Raw genomic sequence first — 26,510 nt, 5'->3', positions numbered from 1 at the left:
GATTCCTTCCAAGACCCCTAGTGAATGCTTGAAACCACGCACATACTCAGTCCCATATGTACTTTTTGTCCTTGGGAGCTTGAAATGGCTGTACTTCCTTCTCGAGCTTCCTCCGACAATGCAGCCCCGCCCAGGGAGGTGTGCACTCACCAGAGACTTCCCTCGGCCACCTCCTCTTGAGGGGCTGCGCCACCATAAACATCAGTCACTTGCTCAGCTCCAGTATATACTCCAGTATAAAGACATGACTAAGAATTATTATCTCGTTCTCAAAACCTGATTTCTGAACGCATTTGCCAAAAAGATTAGAAAACCTACGGAGACCACACACAAGCATAAGTTGGAGGGTGGGACATCTGATCACTTACACAGGAAAGATGTTGTGAGACCAAATGGCCAGGACTGTGGTTCTGGCCATGGTCCCAAAGCCCAGGGAGATCCATCTGGAGAGAGACTGTGGTCCTCTCTGCATATGTGACTTTAACTTCACCATCTCCGGGGACAACATCCCCACCAGTAGGAAGGACTCGGTCACAGTCCCACACGTGAGCTGGTTCCCTCTTCGAGAAGCTAGGGCAAAATTGACTTCTCGCTGGTTCTGAAGGTTGTTTCGTCTAGAATCGGACGTCTATACAGGTAGGCTGAGAAGTCATTTGCTTCTTGTCCTCAACGTGCAGCCACACAAATCAGCGAGACCATGGATACACTAAACACGAGGAAAATGTGGGGTCCAAAATGACAGATTACAAAGATCTTCACGTGTATGACATGCATAAAAATCAGCAGGAAGAAGTAGCTTTTCTTGGCTACAACTCATTCATTCATTCTTTCATTCAACCAGTATTTATCAAACCCCTACAATGCGTCACACACTGTAGGCTAAGCATTCTACTTTTGAACAAGCAAAACAGGCAAGGCATATCTTCGTGAAGCTGGATTTCTACTGGCAGACAGATTATTTGTCAAATAGTCATACAAACAAATGCAAAACTGCAAAAGTGACAAGTGACACAAAGGAGAGGTTCACAGTGCCAAGACAGCCATAATGCAAGTGTCAGCTAATGAGGGAGGACGGGGAAGGCTTTCTGGGTAGCGGATACGAGAGTGAAGAGAAGAGGAAAGAGGTTTCCAGGCATAGGAAACAGTCTGTGCAAAGGCCCAGTGGTGGGCAAAAGTCATAAGGAGGAGATTTCGATCTTGTCTCTCCTGAAATTAGAGAAATAGGTAATAGTACTTTCTTCTTACTCTTTTGTAGTTTTTTAACTTTTTCTCTCCAAGATTTTTTTTTTAATGTTTATTCTTTTCAGAAAGAAAGAGAGTGTGAGCGGGGTAGAGGCAGAGAGCGAGGGAGACACAGAATCCAAAGCAGGCTCCAGGCTCTGAGCTGTCAGCACAGAGCCCGATGCGGGGCTTGAACTCACGAATCGTGAGATCACGACCTGAGCCGAAGTCGGACACTTTGAGCCACCCAGGCACCACTGCCCCCAAGATTTTTATTTTTAAATAATCTCTATACCTGACACAGGGCTGAAACTCACAACCCAGAGATCAAGAGCAGCATGCTCTGCTTAGCCAGATGGGTGCCCCGCATTTTTACTTTTTTTAAACCTCTCTGGAGGGGTGCCTGGGTGGCTCAGTCGGCTAAGCGTCCGACTTCACAGCTCAGGTCACGATCTCGCAGTTCGTGGGTTCGAGCCCCGCGTCGGGCTCTGTGCTGACGGCTCAGAGCCTGGAGCCTGTTTCAGATTCTGTGTCTCCCTCTCTCTCTGACCCTCCCCTGTTCATGCTCTATCTCTCTCTGTCTCAAAAATAAACGTTAAAAAAATTTTTTTTTAATTAAAAAAAATTAAAAATAAAAAAATTAAAAAAAACCTCTCTGGAAAACAAATTTGATGCATGATGGTGTGAACATCGCTAAGAACCTCTGTTGGCTCCCTCACAGTTTGTATTTGAGATATCTCCTCCACTTGGATCTGTTTCTTTTCAGTGCCATTGATTTATTTGTGGGCAAAAACTATACTCTTTCAGTTATTGAGAATTCAAATTATCTTGCAGATAATTTTGCAGATGTCTGGCGCAGACTCCATATCTTCCTCATTCTTTTTTTTTTTTTTATTTTGGAAAAAATAAAAACAGAAAATTGCAGAGAATAATATAACACCACCTACCACATATTGTAAACAAAGATTTGTATTTTAGCATAGATGCTTCAGACATTTGTCTTAGGAAAAGGTATAAAATGTAGCAGATTGATTCAAAGTCCCTGGCCCACTCCCCTGCTTCCCACCCACCAAATGAACATGAACTTGACATGGAACCTTCCGGTTCACATTTTAAAACTTCAACTTAATTTGTATCTACCCATAGGAAAATGCCATGTTGTTTTGTGGGTCTTCACTTATTTATTCTTCCAGGTGAATTCTAGAATGATCTTGTCTAAATCTCTGTAGACTCCTTTTTTGGGGGTTTTATTGGAGACGCATTAAGGGGATTTATTACTTTGGAGAGAATTGGCGTCTTCACGTTATTAGTTTTTCCCTCTAGGGACAAAGTATGTTTTCCATTCATTCAAACTTCTATCAAGTCCTTTCATAAAGTGTCTATTTTCCTTCTTGTCCATATAGCAAATTTCTTATTATTTCCAGGTAACTCGTGATTTGTGTTGACATTGCAAATAGGATTTATTTTCATATTATAATGGCTAATTCATTCTTACTAATATAAAAGGAAGAAGTTAATTTTTTAAATATTTACTCGGTAACTGGCCATTTCACTATTCTTATCATATTTAATACTGTAGTTTTTCAACTGATTCTTTTGTGTCTTCTTGGCACATATTCACACGGTATATGTAATACTAGAAATCTGAAAATAATGATCATTTGGTCTGTTTCTTATGATGGTCACGCTCCATTTTTTTTTTCCTTACTCAGTGAGTTAGCTAGGACTTCCAGAACAATGTTAAATTATTTTAGTGATGTCCATTATATTATATTCAGTAAGGTATCTTCACCTTATCCCTGTTCTGTTTTTTGTTAATTTTTTTTAATGTTTTTATTTATTTTTGAAGGAGAGAGAGAGAGAGAGAGAATGAGCAGCGGGGAACAGAGAGAGAGGGACACACAGAATCAGAAGCAGGCTCCAGGCTCTGAGCTGTCAGCACAGAGCCCGACGCAGGGCTCGAGCTCACGAACCGAGAGATCATGACCTGAACTGAAGTCAGATGCTCAACCAACTGAGCCACCCAGGCGCCCCTCACCTTATCCCTGTTCTTAAGTGGAGTGCCTTCAGTATTGCACTTTTTACAGTGTCAACAGCTGTTCGAGACAGCCTTTATCATGTTTTTTCTTTCTTTTACAATAATGAGAGGTTTTCCACACCCCCCCCCCAATCTGTATATATTTATAAAGCAGAGTTGATTAAAAAGACACTGGAACTCACTATGTTTTTTGGTAATATTTTGCAAAATTGAAGACTCAACCCTCATCAGCTCTCTTTTCGGTTATTTGTGTGGGGAAAAAACATTAGACAGTTCCAGGTCGGGCTTTGAATCCAGTTGATGGTTTCATTTGGGGCAGGTCCTTTTATTTCCCCGGCCCTCAGTTTCCCACCCCCTGTAAAATGGAAAAGGATAAAATTCTAAAATTTACTTCCAGTTGTTAATAATTGAAGCCCTGCTTTAACGAAACCTCTATTTTTTTTAGTCAAACAATTTTACGGAGTCAACCACATGCCATAATTTGACAAGGCTGAAGAAGGATGAAAGTTTAGTGAACTCAAAATAGTTCATGATAAGTAGACTGTAAACCTGCATGAAGTTCATGGACTACTTATTGAGGATTTACCGTGTCCTGGGAATACGTGTTTTACTTACACTATAGCCTAGTAATTGCTTATAACAGCTCTACCAAGTAGGGAAAACCGCGATTCCCATTTTCTAGATGAGGAAATGGAGATGTGGTGGGTTGGGAGCTCTGGAGGTTAGCTCACTCAGCACCTGGTCCAGTTTCCTTGTGGTATAGCCTCCTTCCTAGAAGCCCAAGTCCACACTTCCTGGTCTCCCTCACATGTAAGATTCTGGATTTGACTTAGCTTTCATCCATCAGCTGCAATGGCCAGTGACTGGATTTTGAAATGGAGAGAGGCAGAAGGCAAGGCTGTGTTTTGCAGATCCTTGTGGTTCAGATGCCTACAGTTGGGTGCCTGGCTTCCCAATCCCCAGATCGCAGTGGAAGCAGGGGATCCTGGCCCCCCTGGCTGGGACAGCAACTTCTTGAATCTCTAGATCGAGGCAGAGAAGTTATTTCCTTCCACAAGCCACGTCTACAGTACTCTTCTTGGAGCCGTTCCCAGAAGCCAGTCTCTGGCCTCCCCTTTAGCCCTTCCAGCAAAATGCGATAAGCACCCAATTCCCTTATGAAATCCCTTTCTTCTTAAACCAGCTAAAGTAATTTCCATTATCTGCACTTGAACTTGGATCATTTTTTTAATTAATTTTTATTTTATTTTTATTTTATTTTTAATGTTTATTTATTTTTGAAGGAAAGAGACAGAGCATGAGCGGGGGAAGGGCAGAGAGCGAGGGAGACACAGAATCCGAAGCAGGCTCCAGGCTCTGAGCTGTCAGCATACAGCCCGATGCGGGGCTCGAACCCATGGACTGCAAGATCACGACCTAAGCCGAAGTCAGACACTTAACCGAGTGAGCCACCCAGGCGCCCCAGAACTTGGATCATTATAAGCCACGTAATTAATCTTCCTTTTCTCATGTGCCCCCTTCAGCTGAATAAGAGAAGCCACATAGGACAATGAATTTGGATCAGTGGCCTGGGTTCTAGTCCCATCCCTGTTATTTAATAGCTGCATACCCTGGGCAAGTTCCTTTACCCTCCCACGTCTCAAGTTTTGTGGTTGTGGTTATGGTGGTGGTTGTTGAATATTTGACATGAGGGATTACAGGGTCCCTTTTGGCGCTAACATTTCATGAGTATCATCAGCCCAGAAGAATATGAAACACCCAGGATGCAGATGGCCCGCTCAGCAGTTCACAGGAAGCCAACTACACACCTGAAACTAGCAAGGCTATTTCTAGTTCCCAAGTCTTGGCTCTTCCCTGGTCCAACCCATTTGGCAGAATGCTCTGTGGGGGGCCTGGGATCCAGACCCTCCCCGGAGAGGGACCTGAACCACTGGAGCACCACACTGATGGCCGGGAGGGTGTGACACCAGCAGGATCTGGCTTCATTAGGAAGCTGCCGGGGAGACGAGCTGGGGGGCGCAAAGCCCGTGACTAGTAGGGACCAAGCCAAGCAAAAGGTCAGGAAACTGGAAAATCAGGACAGGACGAGGGAGAAGTCTGAGGGCAGAGGCCAGTCACAAGTCAGGGAGGGGAGCCAAGAAGTCTAGCCTGAGGCCGAGGAGGTTCAGAAAGCTGTGGTCCCAGCGAGGGTGAGGAAGGCAGACAGGCCTCAGCAGTGAGGACAGAGAATTCAGAGTCCACGTTGTGAGGTAAGATGAGGTCCTCATCCACGCTCGCCTTGCTTGCTCACGTTCGGCCAACTCGGCACCCCGCACGGTGTGCAAGCTCCGAAATGGTCGTGGCATCCGTTTGCCTTGAATGAGTGAAAACCTCGGGGGTCACAACAGAGCATACCTCGTCTTGGAACAGATGTTTCCAGCCCCAGTGACAGGCAGTGTTTTGGTAAGTGAGCCAATCAACTGCATCTGGGGAGAATGGTTGTCGCTGAAGGAGAACAAGACGAGGTGCAGTTGAATTCTGGCAGATTGTGGAGCGGGGTGGAGGGGTGCGGGTGGGAGGAGAGCTGGGTGGGGTGTGCTCCAGCCATGCAAGGGTAGGCTTCTGGGGTCCCACCGTGTGGCAGGGAGAGCGAAGACCCGCTCTCACATGGTGTGTGCCTTCATCGTTTGCTATCCTCCTGCTTATGGTTCTTTTCCACCCCCCTCTGCCCATATCAACTCCCTAAGCATGACCCTTTCTTTTTTTTTTTTTTAATTTTTTTTTTAACATGTATTCGTTTTTGAAAGGCAGAGAGAGACAGAGCGCGAATGGGGGAGGGGCAGAGAGAGAGGGAGACACAGCAACAGAAGCAGGCTCCAGGCTCTGAGCTGGCAGCACGGAGCCCAAGGCAGGACTCGAACCCACGGACCATGAGATCATGACCTGAGCCGAAGTCGGCCGCTTAACCGACTGAGCCACCCAGGCGCCCCAAGCATGACCCTTTCTAATCTGCTCTCAGGTCCCTCCCAACAAGGAAGCTGACAAACAAATTCATAAGATCCAAATGACTGAAATAACACAAGTCATCTCCCTTCCCAGAAGCTGTTGCCTTTTTACAGGCAAACTAACAATGATGAATTTAGGATATCAGGGGAATACTGTGGAAGAAGAACGAGGTTAATGAACTCTTACCCTGAAGGGTATACGGTCAATCTTCATCACTCACAGGGGCTGTATTTGTGAGTTTGTCTAACCACTAAAATTCACTCATAACCCCCAAATCGGCACGTGGCAGGAATTGTGCGGTCACTCCCGGACGTGCGCAGGGGGGGAGAAAATCTCGAGCCACTCAACATACAGGTTCCCAGGGGAGGTTGAACACGGCGACCCTCTGCCTTCTTGCTTCAGCTCTCAGAAACAAGTGTCCTTTTCCTGGTCTATGTAGTTCCACATCGTGCGTGCTTTTTGTTAGTGATTTCACTGTTTAATGGCCCCCAAACATGGTGCTCATGATGTGCCGTCTAATGTTCCTAAGTGCAAGCGCCTTAGGGAGAAAACACGTGTGCTAGATAAGCTTCCTTCAGGCATGAGTTATAGTGCTGTTGGCCATGGGTTCAAGGTGAACGAATCAACACTATCTACTAAGGAAGGTGCTCTTAAATGAAAAAAAAATGCATGATACAAGGTTACGTGTTGATTGAGAGATGAAGATACTGTGCCCAAAGCTCGAAGGATACTAACTCTGTATTTCCCCAGGAGAAATACTTGGGTATTTGCGAAGCATTGCTTACGGGGACTTTCTAAAACGTAACTACCTCCAATAATGAGCATGGGATGTCCCTGGTACTTGGTCTACCAAACACTTCCTCATGCTAACACTGTTACTAGGAAATGCTTGCAGGGGCCTCCTGCGTGATTCTTGCAAAGAATTATAACGAATTCATTCTTGCAAATGAGTTATAAGAATTATAATGAATTATATGTCGCAGGGGAGGGAAAGAGAGGGACACAGAATCCCAAACAGGCTCCGTGCTGTCAGTGCAGAGTCCCATGCAGGGCTCAAACCCACGAAGTGTGAGATCGTGACATGAGGTGAAGTCAAGGGTCGGACACCTAACTGACTGAGCCACCCAGGTGCCCCCCAAGATCTTTGCCCCTTAACCTTTGTATAGACATGGCCAAAAATTCTCATTGACAAGCCTTGAATTTGGTGGCCCATTTAGGATTGGATGTGACGTTCCAGAAACTAAGACAAAAAAGAAGTTCTGTAGCAATTCTACCCGAATTTTTTTCCAACTTTAGCTTTAGGGGATTTCTCCTCCTTGAACAGATTCCTGATGAACATAAAACCAAAAGGGCCTCCTAAGTGACTACTAATTTCATTAATTAGTGCTCACGCAGAGTTTGTCTCCGTGAAGTCCTCAGCAGCAAGCTTGGTCTGGGGCAGAGTTGGGTGGGCAGAGGTTTACAGGGAAGTCCTTACTCCTGTTCTAGCAGATGGTAGAGGGTTTACTTTAGTCACCAACAGAGGGAAATCTTCCTTTTTAGCCCTTAGTCTGCACTGTTTCTACCCTTTCCAGAACCATCCTGACTGGAATTAGAGCCTGGTAACACTGGTGAGAATAAATTCAAACGACACCAGGAGATGGCTGTTAATAAGGACGCCTGGAGAAGGTGCTTCTTAATCCCTAGTGCACACAGCCCAAGACAAGAGTCCCGGGGTTACTTTTAAGCAACGATACCCGGTAATTCACGTCCCAAGATGGTTTTAAGTGTATTGTGAGGATTTGAGCAGCTCAGATGTTAGCTGAAAGTTTGGCTTTCCTGGAAGGAAAGGCCTCTCGGTGCAGTCTTCCCGAGCCACGGGCCCTCTGGGCTGGCTGGGCCTCCGTCAGGGCCTCAGCAGCTCCCGGCCGAGCCGCTCTCGTGTGGCTGAGACCAGGGAGGAATTCGTAACCAGGCACGGGGGTCAGACGCCTTTCCAGTTTCCTACTCAGTGACACGCTTTCTCACACAAAGGTCGAGAGTCAGGGCCTGACGAAAGCGTCCTTCGAGACGAGCTGCTACGAATGTTTTCTTAATAAGAGCCCTTCTCTTTTCCCTTGAGACGCTGAGAGTTTGAACCTCAGACCTTTCAATCCCTCGACAGACGCCATAAACCACAAATGTGCTGCATGCTGAGAGGGTGTGCAAGGGCCCAGCACTTTGGTCTTCCCCTCAGCTGACCACTTGGGCAGTCTGCCCACACTGGTGGGGAGAGGGGAGGGGACAGCTTCCTCTGCCACCAGGGAGCTGTCGTCCGGACCAGGTCAACTCAGGCAGGCCGGCTCTGTCGCCTGTTCTCAGGCCTCGGCCTCTCTGTGTGTTTGCGGACGGCCGGCTTGTTTGAGGCATTCTCGTCCTCCCGGGGGCCCTTCTGAGAAGTCTCCTGCGGCTTTTGCCGTGAGACAGAGACCCCGGCTGCTGGTCCACAGGGAGACAGCAGCGCAGACACAGCTCTGAAGAAACTGGAGAGCCGGGAGGGTGGCCATGCTTACGCCTGGCCCCAAAGCCACCCGGGGCGGGCTGCAGGGACTCCACCGCAGGGCAGATTTCCTTCCTTCTTTCTTTTCTTCTTTCTTTAATGTTTATTTATTTATTTTGAGAGAGAGCATGCACGGGGGAAGGGCAGAGAGAGAGAGAGAGAAAGAAAGAGAGAGAGAGAGTCCCAAGCAGGCTGCACGCTGTCAGCACAGAGCCCAACAGGGGGCTCGATCCCACCAAACGGGAGATCATGACCTGAGCCGAAATCAAGAGTTTGCCGCTTGCTTTACTGACTGAGCCAGGCAGGCACCGCTTTCTTTTCTTTTTTAATTCATTTGCAAATATTTTTAGCAAATGTTAAAATCTGTGTGTGTGTGTGTGTGTGTGTGTGTGTGTGTGTGTGTGTGTTTGGTGGTGGGGTTGGGGTTTTCGTTTTGGAAAAGAGAAAAGACGGAAGGAAGTGCAGGGGGGGTGTTTGGGGGTTGGGCACGCAGGAGGTATAATGACCTTTCGCAGAGCGAGGTGTGTCCTTCCAGGTGTCTCTTTATGAGTGTGTGTGTGTGTGTGTGTGCGTGTGCGTGTGTGTGTGTTAACAAAAACATATTCCACTTTGCGTACTTCAGTTTTTGATTTTTTTTTCAGTCACTGAATTAGAAACGTCTTTCCAGGAAGAAATTTTTTTCAGTCTATGAATAGTACATGAAAAATCTTCAACAGTTACATTTCGGTTACCACATATTTAACAGATCACCTTTGTTTTTGTTATTGTCCTTGGCCTTTGCTAAACAGAACAAAATTACAGAAAACCTGGGATTTTCTGGGGCAGTGCTGTCCATTAGCCCTTTGGGCCATGATGGAAAGTTCTCCATCTGTGCCATCCAATATGGTGGCCACTGTAGTGGCTGTCGGGCTCTTGAAATGTGACCAGTGCTACTGAGGGAATAAATGTTTGATTTATTTAATTTTAATTAATTGAGCTGCTAATTTAAATAGCTATGTGTACCTGGTGACTATTGCATTGGACATCACATTTCTAGAAGATTCGGGATCATCCCATCCTCTACTCCTAGAGGAGTTACGGGAAGAAATTTTGAAGCCAGACTTCCTCCATTTGAACCACAATTCCTTCCGGTTATCAGCAGTGTGACTTTGGAAAAGGCACTCAACCCCTCTGAGCCTCAGTTGGCTCATCTATAAAATGAGGGTAATAATAGAAATGCCTCATTGTGTTGTTAGTAGGGCTCCGGGAGTTAACACTTGTAAAGCTGTTGAACACATTAGTGCTCAATAAATATTGGGTTATATAATTCCCTCCTAAGAATAGGAATGGAAGGGAAACCAATTAGGGGAGAGGGGGAGGCTAGAGAGAAAAACCTTTGAGTGAATAACAGGGCGCTTTTTTCCGCCAAGAAAGGTGGGGGGCAGCCGCGCCAGCAAATCACGCTAGGTTCTCCCCTGCATAGACCTCACCTTGACCACAGACTTTCAGAGGTAGGGGGGTGAGCAAAAAGTACCGTCTGGAAACCAGCACACTCCTCCAGTCAGTCATCTATGGAATTCCTCTTTTCCCCAGAGGGCGCCTCCCCTGCAGAGGGGTTGGTTCACGACCGGGGCCCAGCCTGAACCCCCCCTGGGGCCCTGCAAGGCAAAGCCCCTGCTCAGCAGCCTGGGCCTCCCATCAGGTGTCTGCACAGGCCTCACAGGCAAACAGTGGGCGCGGTGTTTCCAGCCCCGAGAGCAGGCCCAGCCCCAGGAGCAGTCCCTGCCCTGCGGCTGTTTCAAGGCTAGTTCCAGTAAAGGGCCGGAAAGCGGCATCTAACTTTGTCTTGTCGTAGGAGGGGGATCCTTCTTCCAAGGGGCAAACCGAGTTCTTTACAGCTGGAATAACTGATGGCGCAAAGCAAGTATTTTTCTCTCGGGCCATAAAGAGGAGTTTACAGATTCATTCAGACTGTTGGCTCTTCCCTCCCACATTTAACACCCAGTTCGTGTCCAGGATTTTTCAGAATGTGTTTCTCTGGCTGTTGCCGCCTCCTGAAACCCCACCGCAGGCAGCAAGTTGGGCAAGAGCCTACTTGTCTCTCTCATCCCTCCCCAGTGAGTGATTGGTGAATGAATGGATCAATGAATGATCATTGAGTGCGTCCCTGAAAACCCATATTCTAAAATCTACATTCTCCGAACATTAGCCTTCTGCGTTATTAATAGCATTTAAATAGAAGGATTCAATACGTTATGGTCTTGGGTCAGTGTGGATGGTAAAGAAGGTCAAGAAACACTCCCTTATCTCAGGAAAAGCCAGCAGCCCAGGCTGGCCATCAGAAGGCCCGGGGGTCAAGTTCCATCTCTGCCCTCTGGCATAGAGCCTCAGCTTCCTTTTTTTGTCAAATGTGGGAGAGATACAGGTGACCTCCAGGATGCATCAGAGCTCACACCTTGTAGGCAACCCGGGGCTCCCCGGAGTGAGACCATCCTACCCGTCCAGCTGGAATTTTCTCACCCAGGAGGAGGCCCTCGGGGAACCTTTTTCAAGGCTGCTCTTGCTATTGCTTCTAAAAGGGCCAGTTAGCCCAGTGTGGCTACAGAAAGGTCCACAGTGGTTGTCTTCTTGGGGAGCCAACCCACCCCTCCAGACACTATTACAGCTCTGATCACCTCACTGGCTTCTGAGGCGGGATTTCCATCCACAGGCCCCATTCAGCCCTTCTGTCCTGGTGCAATGAAGCAGGCGGCTGCTTTTTTCCACCAAATGGCCCAAAGGGAAATGACATTCACCGAGAATTTGGACAAACTTTTTTAGAAGAAGAAACAGTGTGAAAATTGCCCAGATCCTTGTTACTTAAAGCGTTTGAGAAGAAAACTGCAGGAAGTTATATTCGGGATATAAAAGACATCATTTGCCTGCCTTGTTATCTCATTTTTCGGCGGAGTTGACGGGACAGCTGCCTGTTATTACGGGGCACACCAGGAAATGTTTAGCTGCCAAACGGAAAAGAACGAGTGAGGGATTAGCAGCCCTGTTCATGCCACACAAATAGAATTCTTGCACCTGGTAGTCATGCAGTTAGATTTATCATCTTCGGAGGGTACGTTACTTAAATCCCATTTACAAAGAAACAAAAACAACCCCGAAAGGCGCCTTAATGTCATTGTAATTATGATAAGTGTTAGTAGCCATTTTGCAGTTTTTAGCCTAGATGAGATTAATTGGTGGTGGTTTTCATTTAATCGCGCTGATCTTTTATTTGGTTTCTGTAATGTTGGAGATTTGCTATTTTATGTTGCAAGTCCAAAGTGTTCTTGAAAATGGAAGATCGATAACAGTTTAATCCTCCGGAAGGCTGCTATCACTAATGATGTTGTGTAACAATAGTGATCTCTTTGCAAGGTGGCAGGATCACCTACAGACAGGACATTTCAAAGTCAATAATTTGCCTCCAAGTTTCCTTTTCTACTGCCGGGGTTGGGGGCAGGGGGACGGAGGGGGCGGGGAGGAGCCAGCTCCTTGAGCCATAGCACAGCAGAGATCCGGAGCCCAGAGAGGCCCTAAATAGCCTCCTTGTTCACACCAGGAGTAAACTCATTTCCCTCTTGCCAAGCCCCAGGGAGGAATCTAGCAGGAGGAAAAAAAGTGAATCTTAGATGCCGTGAAAACCACCCTTCAGTAGGAATCTGGGAATGAATGAAAAAGTGAACTCTTCTGGGAGGCTGGTGGCTTAGAGGATCAGGGAAGAGACCTGAGACCGTTAACTCTTCGCTCCTCCTCTGCCGTCTCCTAGGTCCTCTCCGTGCCAACCGCCGATATAACGGAGGATGAGACCAAGGGGGACCCTGTAGAAACCCCTCACAGGCTGGGAGCACCAACTCTGCCCGGAGGTCCCAGAAACGCTTAGGTTTTCCAGGGGCTATTAGTTCTCCAGGCGGACAGCAGTCCGGTGGAGACAACCGTAAAAAGACCACACAAAAGGTCTGAGAGGCAACTGCAAGAAGGCAGACGGAACCAGAACTCCACTGTGGCTACGCAGGAGTAAAGGCAAGAAAAAGAGAGGGCCTTGCACGCCCTTCTAAGGGGCCTGGTCTTTGTCCTCCCCCCCACCCGCCGGTGGAGAAGAGTAATGGAACGTGGGTGACGTCTGTGCGGGGTACTCCTCCAGCATGGATCTGAAGAAGCCGGAAAGGCAATGCTTAGGAGACTGTCGGGGTGGTCCAAGGAGGAGACGCCGAAGCTGCGTGGCAGTGAGTGTGGAGGAGACACGGAGCTTCAGGACAGAGCTCTGACGAGACACCCGCCTGGACGTGGGGTAAAGGGGCCGGACGGCCCGCTTGTACACGTGGTGAAGAATGGTACCATCAACAAAGGTGGGAAATGCAATAGAAGGTTGGAGTAGGGAACGAGGGAAGAGTTGATTTGTGCCATCGGGGCATGCCGGGTTCCGGGTACTGTGGGGACGCCCACGTGGAGATGGCTGTGGCGGGGGGGGGGGGGGGGGGGGGGGGTACTATCAGCACTCAGGTACCCGGTGCCCCAAGAGAGCTCCGGAAGTTCAGGTTCAGTAGTTACCCAATTTGGTAGAGCTCCTGTGTACTTAGGTGAAAGGGGGGTAGTGGTTGAATCCACTGGAGTAATGAAATCACTCGGGGACCGTGGACCGGGACCATGTTCGGGCTAAAAACAGAGAGAAAAGAACCCCACGTGGTATGGACTGAATGTTTGTGTCCCCCCTCTGTCTCCCCAAACTCATATGTTAAAATTCTAATCTCCAATGTGATGGTACCAAGAGGGGGGGCCTTCGGGAGGTGATGAGTCACAAGGCTGGAGAGCCGTGCTCTTATGAAGGAGACCCCACAGAGCTCCCTCCCCACCTCTGCCATGTGAGGACACCGTGGGAAGACAGCCGTCTCCGCACCAGGAGGAAGGCCTTCACCAGACGCCGAATCTGCCAGAGCCTTCACCTTGGACTTCCCAGCCTCCAGGACTATATGAGAAAGAAATGTTTGTTGTTTAAGCCGCCCAGGCCATGGCGTTTTTGTCACAGCAGCCGAAACGGACTAAGACACCACTCTTGAGAGCTGGCAAGAAGAGGCAGCAAAGAAGAGTCCAGAAGCTGGCGGAGAGTAGGGTTTTCATGAAGGACTTTAGCAACGGTGCCACCCGCCAGACAGGTCTCACGTTCCTGGAGTTGACAGTGCCGAGGCCGCTGAGGACCCACAGCGAGAGGAAGCAAGAGCTTCCTCTTTCTGGGGGTGGAGGTGGGGCGCCTGGTAGGGAAAGGCCAGGGCACCGAGCAGAAGCACTGGACTGTAGGGAGATGAGCAGAGGGTGAGAGCGGGGAGACCACCAACAGACTTTAAGGACTAGGATAGGAAAGAAAGACCCCCAAGGAGATGCGGGATTAAGGGAGGACTTTTCTTCTTACCCTGGACCTGCATGTGAGCTAGAGGCAGGGCGGCAGCGAAGGGCGACAGGGACAAGGGGGTGATGGCCGCGAAGCACAGGGGAAGCCGTTGGCCGCGTACTGTACGAACTCCGTTCTCCAGGAAGGGTAGCTGAAGGATTTGCTGTCTCGTTTCCTGCTTGCACTTGCTACAGCTCCTCTCTCCCCTGGGAGGGTGCCCCTTTGTCCCTCTGCCCCCCATCACCTCCAAACCAGAATGTGCATCCTTCAAAGCTGTCCCTTTCTCTGAAGTCCCCTGATGCGTCCGGCTGCCAAGCGATGTTTCCCCCGGCCTGTCTTCCCTCCCGGCTCAATAACGTTCGCCCCGCGTTGCTCTTGTTCGGAATCGGGATGTCCCCACTATTAGATACGCAGTTCCTTGGGGGAAAGAATCATACCCTGGATCACTTTTGAGCTCCCCCCATCCGTTCACAGAGCCTGAACGGGGTGCCGCACACACTGGGCATTCGATAATGTTCTTTAAAAGATCAAATGCATAACCTGAAATTACATTTCATCTCCCACGGGCTTCAACTACTTCTGATCCACTTCCCGCCATCATCAATTTCTATTTTCTAAAAATATAAAATGATTTCCATTTTGGCTTGAATTCCTAAATGAAATGTGTCGGAAAGATAAATGTGCTGTGATCAAAGTCACATGTGAAAATGTTTGCATGATCAGCCTGGGGTGGCTCAGTCGGTTGAGCGTCTGACTTCGGCTCAGGTCTGGATCTCGCGGTTCGTGGGTTCGAGCCCTGCGTCGGGCTCTGTGCTGACAGCTCGGATCCTGGATCCTGCTTCGGATTCTGTGTCTCCTTCTCTCTGCCCCTCCCCCGCTCATGCTTGCTCTCTCTCTCGCTCGCTCTCTCTCTCTCAGAAATGAAGAAACATTAAAAAAAATATTTGAATGATCTTTGCCATCCAGGGCAAGTTATATAATCTCTTGAAGTAGGTTTCCTCAGTGAGTCAAGTGAGAATAATAATAATACCTACTTTTACTGTTTCAATCATTAAATGAGACCATGTGTGTATAGTCCTTAGCAATCTTACATACAGCAAATAATAATTATTATTATTATTATTAGCCAACTAGACAAACTTGAGACCTACTGTGGCTAAGTTCTATGAGTCTTTCTTCCCCAGTGCAGATAATTAAGGGTAAACCATACATACCTATAAAACATGCACATATTTAATAATGCACGATAGCCATGAAATTAGGGTTAACCCTATACTTAAAATTTTTTTAATTTTTTTAAGTTTATTTTTATTTATTTTGAGAGAGGGATAGTGAACAAGCAGGGGAGGGGCAGTGAGAGAAGGAGACAGAATCCCAAGCAGGCTCTGCACGGTCAGCACAGAGCCCAGTGCAGAGCTCGAACTCACAAACCGTGACATGAGATCATGATCTGAGCTGAAGTCAAGGGTCAGGTGCTTAACCGACTGAGCCACCCAGGCGCCCCTCGTACTTAAAATTTAAAGGAGGAAAAAAAAGTCAGAACTTGAAGCAAACTGAGAGAACAACCCTTGGGTATTCCTTTCTGTAAACATTTCTAATGCTGTAATGCAGTTAGGGGCTATCAGAGTGAGCACGCAAATGGGGGAAGGGCAGAGAGAGAGAGAGAGAGAGACAGTCCCCAGCAGGCTCTGTGCTGTCAGCACAGAGCCCAACTCGGGGCTCCATCTCATGAACCATGAGATCATGACCTGAGCCGAAATCCAGAGTCAAGACGCTCAACTGACTGAGCCGCCCAGGTGTCCCTGCCAAGCGTCATTTTTAAAACAGATTTTTCCAAACCATTTGCAATTTGGAATACAGACTTGAGCTCTGGGTGTTTTGAGACAGGGAAGTAAACAGACTGCGTGACCCTGACAGTGTAGACCAGCAGCCCATGGGGCCGTGGTAGAACTTCAGCCTTTTGGTCTCTTGGGTGGCTTTCTTCTTCTGCCTGCCATGGGTTTCTGGGTGTGAAGCAGAGGGGGCGTTAGAGACATGCCTGATGGTGGTAGTGACTGTGGAGGAACCACCCTGGAGGCCTCTTGTGTGGTCTGCTGGCCAGTTATCCGCAGACGGTATATATGTGAATATTTCGCCAGTGAACCTGAAGGTTGTATGTTTGAAAGTCTTGGTGCAAGAGGAGAGTTCCATACTCACCCCTCCCCCACCACCAAAAAATAATAATTTTAAAAATTAAAAATAAATAAAGAATGCCATTGGCTTTAAAATGTCTAACCTCACCATGTGCTGGTGACAATTTTGAATTATTCACGTCAACGTGAGTTTTTGGCGTTCTTAGTAGAAGCTTTAGAGCATAATAAAAACTGCTTGAGAACACCTTGAGTTTTTTAAGTAGTATGACATTTCTTAAAGGAACACATTTTCACTAATTCTAAAACCTAGTTTTCCTTACACCGTAAAGTTCAATTTAGAAACCTTATTAGTCTACGTATCAATTGAGAAAACTTTAACCATCAGTTTCGAGGGGATTTAAACTCTGTCAACTAAAGCCACAGAAACTAAATTCTCCTAAACAGTCCCATGTACAAACTCAGTTAAATTCCACCAGAAATTCAAGCTCCGTTATGTATTTAATATGTTGGATCATTTTTCGCACTTCAAATGCTGCTAACAAGCAAAATGTTCTCAAGTACTTCCATGACTGTAGCAAAATATAGCCATAGTGAATCTCAAGTTCTCTTAAGTATTCTAAAATCATTCCTAAAGTTCTCTTTACTTGTTTCAACCAAAAGTCAGTAGTTACACTCTTTAACTTGGGATTGCCATTCTCTAACAGGTCAAATGCTTCCTCACCAATACTTGAAATACCAAACAACACACATCAGACTCAAGCTTACGAAATTCTCTTCCTGACCTTACGCAAAAATCGTCACTTTTGAGATTTCATCGACTTCATCATATCTCTAGCTAACTGTAAATCTTAACGGCATTAAAAATTCCATTAAGAAAGCAGTTACGCCATCCCAAATGAGTGAAGGTCACATTAGTGAAATGTGCATTCATATTGGCAGGCGGCTTTCAGTCAAGGTATGAGATTTCATTCTCCCCTCGACAATGGCCAACAACATAGTGAACTCTTGCTATGATTGCCATAGCAAAAGCAATTCCAAATCCCTGCCCTTTAGAGGGTGCCAGTCTCTCCCAGTTTTAAGATATAGCATCACCTGGTGTATCTGCAATCCAGAGACTGCCCATTTGCTTACCACTAGAATCACTTATTCATGCCCGATTCTATTCTAAATGGTTTTCTTATTCTTCCAGTGTGACCAGGCCATGACTCTTACAAATATCTAAATGACATTTTCATAAAATTCTGCATATCTCCCTCGTCTTTGCCTGGCTCTGCCTATAGCTTGATCGAAGTGATGACCTCAAGCCAAACTTCTTCCCTTCAAATGACCCACCTCATCTCACAAGATGCTGGACATGTGCTCTTTTCCTTTTCTCATGAGGTCTACCTCCAATAGAAATTGTTTGTTCCCCAAGGGGCTCCACCCAAGTTCAGACACTGCAGATCCAGCAAGGCGAGAAGGGGCTCTTTGTAACAACAAAAAACCCTCTTCGACTTGAGCTTGCGGGTGATAACGACCTAGGATCCCATTCGTGAGCAGATGCCGACACAGGTGTGGGCTGAGACCCAGGACTCTTCATTTCTAACAACCTCTGGTCGGGCTGGTTGCTGGTTCCACAGGTCTCCAGACCACACCTTGCATACACAGTTTGACAGTTGATGGTATTTGAGCTGAATGATCAGTCTGGCCCGCAGTTTCTCTAAATTAGGCACAGAAACATCTAATCCCCCCTCAGTAAATCCTTCTGTCTCTTTTGTCAATCACCAGTCCTCAGCTCATTCTCTGTTCTTCCCCTCATACACGGACACATACACATATCATGTCTTTTCCTGGCCCCTTTTCAAACCTGCCAGTGAGAATCTAATACTTCAGTCACTTTGTGTTTTTTTTAAGTTATTTATTTAAATTCAAGTCAGTTAACAAACACTGTAGTATTGGTTTTAGGAGTAGAATTTAGTCACTTTAAAAGCACTTGCTATGCGGAGTGGGAAAGAAGGCTTTCTCGAGAAAAGACACACATTTCAGCTATGTACTAATAATAGTTACCATTTACTGTGTGCTAATTGCATGCTAGTCACAAGAGCTGTTTGTCTCATATAATCTAATCCTATGAGAAAGGTATCATTGCTTAAAATTTTTTAAGTTTTATTTTATTTATCTTTTGAGAGAGAGAGAGAGAGTGCGTGCAAGTGGGGTAGGGGAAGAGAGAGAGAAAGAGACAGACTCCTAAGCAGGCTCTACCGCCGTCCGTGGAGACCCTGACTCGGGGTTCTCACGCACAATCTGTGAGATCATGACCTGACATGAAATCAAGAGTCGGAAGCTCAACCAACTGAGCCAGCCAGGTGCCCCTCATTGCTCACATTTTAAAGGATGGGGAAACCGAGGCTCAGAAAAGTGATAGTAACTCGCCCGAGGTCACGACCGAGTGTGGTAGCTGGTCAGACTCTCTTGAAAGCTCATCCTACCAGGTGGCCTGTGACCGACTTTGACAGAAGGTAGCAGAAGTGACTTCCGAGTTTTGACCTCAGGAGGCTTGAAGCTTCTGCTCCGGCCTTTGTAGAACACTGCTGCCTTGTGAACAAAATCGTTCTCCCCTCGAGGCTGAGGGGCTTCATGGAGAGTGAGGCCCAGTTACCCCAGTTGTTCCAGCAAGGCCAGCTGGGACCTGCCGGCCAACTGCACACGCGTTGAGTGAGCCCGGCCAACGCCTCGTGGGGCAGAGATGAGCCACCCCATCTGAGCCCCGCCCAAGTGAAGAAAGAAACAGGTGCTGTTTTAAGCCACGAAAACACAGGGCAGTTTGCCCTACAACGGTGAATGAGTGAGCCAGGATTTGAGTTCCAGGATGTTGGAGTCTAAACCTCTTCTGGGCCCAAAGCCAGGACCCACCAAATCCCAACTTGATGGATGCCCATGACTGGTTTGGGTCCTGCTTTGACTCCTCTCTGAATTCCCCTTCGGGCCTGGTATAACCCACGCATCACTTCTAATGTTCCCGTGTGCCCCCCCCACCCCCACCGCCCCCTTGGATCGGCTGCCTTACTTACCTTCTTTCCCTCTGGGGTCCAGCTCCCCTTCAAGACCGCCCTTGGCTGCGCTTCTTGGAGCTCTCTGCCTGGTAACGTGAGGCTTAAGTTCTGGTCCTCCTTTGACGTTCTAGGCCAGCGTTTCTTCGATTGGAGCGTGCTTAAAACTCCTCTGAGGATTAGGCGCCGCGTAAGGAATACAGTCGACCATACTGTAATGGCGGTGTAACGGGACACAGGGTAGCTTGTGGCCAGCACAGCATAATGTATCGACTTGTCAGATCACTATGGTGTACACCTGAAACTAACGTAACATTCTACTCATTAAAAAAAACAAACAAACAAACAAAAAAAAAAAACCCAAAACTGAGGCTTTTTTAAACTGCAGATTCCGGTCTGGTGCTTCGGGGGTAGGACCTGAGATTCCGAATTGCAGATAGGCTCCCAGGTGATGCTGACAGGTTTGTCTGGGGATGGTACTTGGGGTAGCAAGGCTCCAGACTTACTCCGGGAGGGAAGCAAGAGCAGGGCTCCGCCATTCACGTAAAGAGCGCCCGGGCGGAGAGCGGGTGGGGCGGGGCTGGACTCTTCAGCCAATTAGAGAGCCTCTCCTGTGCACGTGCCGACCCCCCCCCCCCCCCACTCCTCCTACAGAGGAATCGGAAGTCATTTGCTGCTGTGGACTCGCCATGCACGACCCAGGGAATAGAGGACAAGAGAGACCGGATGAAAGATACAGATTCCGTTTTCAAGGCATTCATTCCAGACTACAATGAGTCGTTACCATACACCAATTGCAAACACTGTGTGATACTATCCAGGTAGGGTACCCCAGGACATGCTCTTTGGGGGGCCTGGGCCCCCTAAACAAATGTCATTTTGTACTGAAATCACCAGTCCTCGGAACTAGCTGAAGCCTGTGGGCTTTAAACAGCGTGCTGTCCGATGCAATTGCATTGTAATACAGCAACTTGAGCTGAGGAGTAAATGTTACATTTGAAATGTAAGATGCTGTTAGCGTTTACCTGTCTGTATGTAGAGGAATGATGTGTCTTCATTATTTTTAAAAAATACTTATTTATTTTTGAGAGAGAGAGACAGACAGACTGTGAGCGGGCGAGGCAGGGAGAGAGGGAGACACAGAATCTGAAGCAGGCTCCAGGCTCTGAGCTGTCAGCACAGAGCCTGACGCAGGGCTCGAACTCACCAACCGTGAGGTCATGACCTGAGCCAAAGTCGGTTGCTCAACCGACTGAGCCACCCAGGCGGGTGTCCCTGAAGTCTTGCTTAGGCCCTGGAGAAGCAATGTGACAGAAAACAGACACAGTCCCTTCCATCTCGATGGCCTGGTGTGAGACTGACCCAGGCCCTTGGGCACTAAAGAGATAGACACTACACTACGGAACATATGATGCTCCCCTAGGGGCACTCAGGAAGGACACCCAGCCTAGTCTTGGGAATGGGGCTGGTGGTGGAGGCAGGAAAGACGTCCCTAAGAAGTTGTCACCTGAGGTGAGTATTAATCAATGAGTAGTAACTGAGCTAAGCAAAAAGGAAGGAAAGGATGGTAAGAGCATCCTGAAGGAGAATAGCCATTGCATAGAAGATGTTTGAAGAAACTGTTGAATTACCAGCTCACATCCACGTGGTAATGATGCAACTGGACACGTGGAGAGAAGCTCTGTAGCACCGTCTGGGTTGAAAATGCACTTGAGCCAGCCCCCAGGGACTTTTTAGTTTAAAACAGGCATATCTGGTCATTATTTGTAGAAAAGAACGATACATAGAAAGGAAAACAATGCAAGACATTCTATTAACGTTTGGAGTGTTGCAACAGTCTTTCCTATTGTGCTCACTTCCACAAAGCGAATTCCATGTTGGAATGCCTCCCCAGGGAATGGGTGATAATTGGACAACGTTGGGCTGACATCTACCTTTGCTGCACCTATAAAGAAAGGATTTGCTACATTAAAGAATAGAGTGACTGAAAGCAGGGAATATACTTCATCTACTTCAAGGGCACATGTTTCCCCCAGGATTTTGTTAAGTACACTATACGCAAAGGATGTTATGCTTTAAATTAAAAATCAGCCTCATCTAATCATCAAAGCAAGTCGTGGCGGAACATCTACTGGGAAACCCTTAGCCATTATAAAAATAAACTCGAATGTAATTACGCAATGCAGCATTTCATAAGTATTTTTATTAAAACTCTGTGTGAATTCAGCCTGACCTTTAACCTATCTGACCCATGAGGTTTCACCAAATTTGATGGATGTTCGATTCGCCTATTCCTGACTTAACATTTTTCTTAGCCTTGCATATGGAAAGGGAAGTGTCTAAATTCTTCTGATATAAACAGTTGAAGTGGGACTATAATAGTCACCCAATATATGTTTATTAATTTAAAAATTTGGGCCCAGCCTCTTTATCTAATTGTCTTATGGAGGATTTACTAGGAAGTCAACTTTTTTAATGTTTGGCAAAGGGTATCAAAAAATCATAAAATGTCAGTCAAGTCCGAGAGTAGCTCAGAAATTTTTCAAACCCAAAGCACTCTTTTTATACAGCAGCAACTAAGCAACTAATTACTATCTAGAGAAATCAAGTGGTTCCCCCTAAATTCACAGCTCTTAGTAAAATATCACTATTAGGTTCACCTTCTCTCCTCTGAGATCTCAAAGGCCCCCGAAAACAAAAGTGGCTTTGAAGTTTAGTGCTAAAACTTGTCAAGTAGCAAAATCTGGCCTAGGCTTTCAGGAGGCTGTGTATCCCACTTAATAGGAATATTCATACATTTCCCTGAAGAAATGCCAGTGTATTTGATGACGGAAATCTTTCCAATACCTCAATGGAGATGTAAACGCACCATACGGCCTACAATCTGAAGAATTCTGGATTAGGAAACGTATCAGGCCTCAAAGGTTTTGGATAAGGCGTTATAAACTCCTAGCGATAGCCATCAGTCATTGAGCGTTTGCTTCGCACCAGATACGGTCCTAAGACTTTAGACGCGTTTGCATAATCTTAGTTTGACAGATTCCATGCTGACCCCACCCCCAGTCTTCCCAGCTCACTTTCTAGTACTCCAATTCCTCCAAACCATGATCTTTCCCCTTTTCTACTCGAGGCCCTAACTTCTCTCACTACCCAGCTTAAACTCCTTAGTCGGTCACCGTGTTGTGATTACTCACTTCAGAACCCCTGAAATCCCCGCCCCGCTCGCTTTGTCATCCTGGCTTCGGCAAAGCCACAAGCCTCGCAGAACCCAAGCCTCTGCCTGTACAGAATGGCTGGATGTGTCTGGCTGAAAAGCGCACTGACCAGCCTCATTCTGAGTTCGTGATCATTAACCCTTCCGTGGGCCTGTAGGTCACCTGCCGTGCGCGGTATGTTCCCGAAGTCCGTTTACTCTCCTGTTCTCCTCAACCGCAAGCTCGTACTTTCTTCTCCCCACCTCCTCTCAGCTGATTACTTTGCTTCCTACTTCCCTAAGAAATTTGATGGGGCGCCTGGGTGGCTCAGTTGTTAAGCGTCCAACTTCGGCTCAGGTCATGATCTCGCGGTCTGTGAGTTCGAGCCCGGCGTCGGGCTCTGTGCTGACAGCTCAGAGCCTGGAGCCTGCTTCAGATTCTGTGTCTCCCTCTCTCTCTGACCCTCCCCTGTTCATGCTCTGTCTCTCCCTGTCTCAAAAATAAATTTAAAAAAAAAACGTCAAAAAAAATTAAAAAAAAAAAAAAAAGAAATTTGAGAGAACCAGAGGCAAATGTCCACAGACTCCCGTGGCCACATCTACCCGCTACCAGCATCTGCACCCACCTCTCTGCCCGTTACCTGTTGCCATAGAACCCGCTGCGCATCCCCCCAGAGCCAGTCCCTCTCACCACTTACTCAAGCACATCCTTCCAGCAACTCAAACCTCTCCTCTTTCCTGCATCAGCGGTGTTCCCTCAACGGGATCATGATACGACTGCATCATCAGCCCGCAAACTTGCTATTATCCCTCCCAGAGCCACCCTCTCCCCCAAATGGCCCCAATATTGGTCAGACAGGCTTCCCATTTCACTCCAGGTTCTGACATTAGTCTGCGGGTCCTATACAACCTGCTCTGCCGTGACTTCTCCCGGCTCCAAGCCACTAGCTTCGGCGCTCTTGGCTCTAGGCTCTCAAACGTGCCAGGCATACTCCTACCCTCTGGCCTTTGTACCGGCTGTTCCCTCTGCCCAGAACGTTTTGTCTCCTGATATCCACATGGTTTACTCCCTAACTTCAAAACTTTGCTCAAGCATCACCTTTTCTTTTTCTTTTTTTAAATTTTTTTAATGTTTATTTATTTTTGACAGAGAGAGAGCATGAGCAGGGGAGGGGCAGAGAGAGAGGGAGACACAGAATCGGAAGCAGGCTCCAGGCTGTCAGCACAGAGCCTGCCGCGGGGCTCGAACTCACAAACGGTGAGATAATGACCTGAGTGGAAGTCGGACGCTCAACCGACCGAGCCACCCAGGCATCACCTTTTCAGTGAGGCTTATGCTATGTACCTTTCTCTGCGCTACATAGACTTGTGACCCACTCCTTCCTCCCAGATCCCCTGACTCTGCCTTGGGAACTCTTACCCTGCACCACTGTTTCCCTAGCACACAGAACTTCTAACATAGCATTTATTGATTTTATTGTGGTTTTGGTTTTTTGTTTGTCTCCCACCCCTCTACCCTTGCTAGACTACAAGCGTCACAAAGACAAGGAGCATTATTCCATTCACTGATGTCTCCCAAACACCTAGAACAATGCCGGGCACATGGTAGGTGTTGAGTACATGTTGAATGAATGCAATATTTTACCTCAACTTCACAATAACCTTGTGAGTTAGGTTTCATATGCTTTATATGCTTTTATGCTTATTTTATAGATGAAGAAACAAGGCTGAGAGAGGTTTTAAAAATGTGCCCATGGTCACACCACAAGAAAGGAAGGCAGCGGGGAACCCAGTCTTTCTGACTTCATAGTCTGCTTGCTAACTGGCCCTAGCATGTGGCCCTCCCTACATTGTGCCTGCCTGGGGGGTTGGAATAAACATGTTGAATTATATCCACCATAAATACACCACCATCCAGGGCTGCCTTCTTATGTCCCCTTGGGGCACATGACAGTTGGTAGTTTTCAATCAAAGATCAAATGCTACTCAATTTACCTCCTTACTCCATATGACAATATGACAATAGGCCAAAAAGCCAACCAAAAGGATTGCTTTTCATTCATGTATGCTTTCATTCATTCAATGTAGATTTATTGGACACCAACACACTGAGGCTATACTGAGGACTGTTGATTTTCTCCTTAAGTAAGCTACCAGGAAGGGGGAGGGAAATGCCACCATCATTTTTGGAACTAAATCCACAGATAAAGGATGATCTTTCCTTTAAACCCGTCAGAACTAATGGCACTCCCCTCAGCCCAGGAAGGGTCTCGGGTCTAGCCCCTGTCCTAAGGCCTCCATTCCAAGCAGAGTCAAAAAGGGAGGCCTGTGGGGACCAGGCCCAGTGCGTCCACCGCATTGCATGGCTGATAGCTTGCCAGTTCTGAAGAGCCTTGTGCTGGAATTTGGAAGGAATTTGTGCCGTGCTCAATACGAAGCTCAGTTTGGCTTCAGGGACCATTTTAATTAAATTAATTATCTCTAGAAGGAACACTTAGCGGTGTTTAAGCCTAAACAATAGGTACTTGTTCTCACTTCTAATAGGATCCCCTCGTGCAGAGTTCTCTTGGTGAGCGGAGGACAATACCACAAGCCAATATTTAAGGAAGGCCCTCCCCTCCTGCTCCCTCTCCTCCTTCTCTTTTGCTTTCTGTGAGCAGACAGTCAAGAGGCTTTTTCAGAGAGCAGGGATGCGGAGGACGGCAAGATGAAAGTGTCCAGGAACCACATAGATGCACTTACCGGCTTCCCTGACTTCCCGCACTCGTCTGTGTCTTAACGTGTCAATTGCGGACGCGGAGTCACGCGGCCTTGCCTGTACAATCTGCATTTCCAGTGGCCCTCGCGGTTACCCTAAAGGAAAAGGTGTCACCACTTTTCTATTATGTTCTCCCTGCCTCATTTCCTTCTAATGTTTCCTTGTTTTCAAGAACTCCAGGTTCCTTTTTTTTTTTTCTTTAATGTATACTTGCCTCATTGCAAAAAAAAAAAAAAAAAAAAAAGATCCGGCTCATTTGTTCCATTTCAAATCGCAGTGCGAGGAAGTAAAAGAAGTCAACACCTCCTCCGCCTCCCCACCTCAAAGTCCATTCCCCCCATCCAGCAATACCCTACAAATTATCAGCAGAAAGACAAGTACAGGGCTGGAGAGTTCCCTTACCCCTCAAAACTCACTCTTCAGACCTGTGTATTATCTTTCAGTGTGCATCACTCCTTTGGGGGAAAAGCCTTGAGGCTAAGTGCTTTTTTTTTTTTTTTCATTACAACTGAAGGAGAGCATGTTTAAAGCGTCTGTGCTGTGAGAAGCCCTTCTCCCTGAGTCTTTCCTCTGAGTTTGATGTACCCTCAATGGAGCCATAAATGGCCTCTATTCTTTGGTGGTTCTGCCAGTGCCTGGGGGACATGGCGCACAGCAGAGAGCCCTAAAGGCAGTCACTATGACAGACTGATGGACAATGGTACTATTAAAGTGCCACAGGGACTGGCTTTGCCAGAATGAGTGCAAAATCAGGACCAGAACTTGTCAAATTAGCTTCACATAATGATGGTGTGCAACTGGCACTGGAAGAGGCAGCCGCGGCCTGGGCCACAGGCAAAACCGGTCTCACAGCAGCTTTGACTGGAGGCATTATTTATTTAGCAAGTAGGACTTGGTCTGCAGCGCAAGTGCTAACTCCGCTATTGAACTCAAGTGATGGGTAATAATGAGGCTGAGGATTATTTTAAATTTCCTTTTGGTATATTCTAGATTCTTTGTAAGTTTATTGATTTTGAGAGAGAGAGAGAGAGAGGGTGCACGCAAGTGAGAGTGGGGGAGGGCAGAGAGAAATAGAGAAAGAGAGAGAGAGAGAATCCCAAGCAGGCTCTGTGCCATCAGTACAGAGCCCGACTTGGGGCTCAGACTCACCAACCTCGAGATCAGGATCTGAGCAGAAACCAAGCGTCTGGCGTTCAACCCCCTAAGCCACGCACGTACCCCTCCTTTTCGTATATTCTAAT

At 47.2% G+C, this 26,510-nt stretch overlaps 1 long non-coding RNA gene across 1 annotated transcript; it reads left to right on the top strand.

Moving 5' to 3' along the window:
* Positions 1–5,273: 5,273 nt before the first annotated feature.
* On the top strand, positions 5,274–14,794 carry LOC128314548 (uncharacterized). The gene is made up of 2 exons (XR_008296322.1): positions 5,274–5,701; positions 12,541–14,794. It is a non-coding gene; the product is annotated as an uncharacterized LOC128314548 (long non-coding RNA).
* The last annotated feature ends 11,716 nt before the right edge of the window (positions 14,795–26,510 follow it).

Source organism: Acinonyx jubatus, chromosome B1 (genome assembly GCF_027475565.1).
Source record: "Acinonyx jubatus isolate Ajub_Pintada_27869175 chromosome B1, VMU_Ajub_asm_v1.0, whole genome shotgun sequence".
Taxonomy (NCBI): domain Eukaryota; kingdom Metazoa; phylum Chordata; class Mammalia; order Carnivora; family Felidae; genus Acinonyx; species Acinonyx jubatus.
The sequence above is the reverse complement of the archived record's forward strand: the minus strand, read 5'-3'. Positions and strand labels throughout refer to the sequence as shown.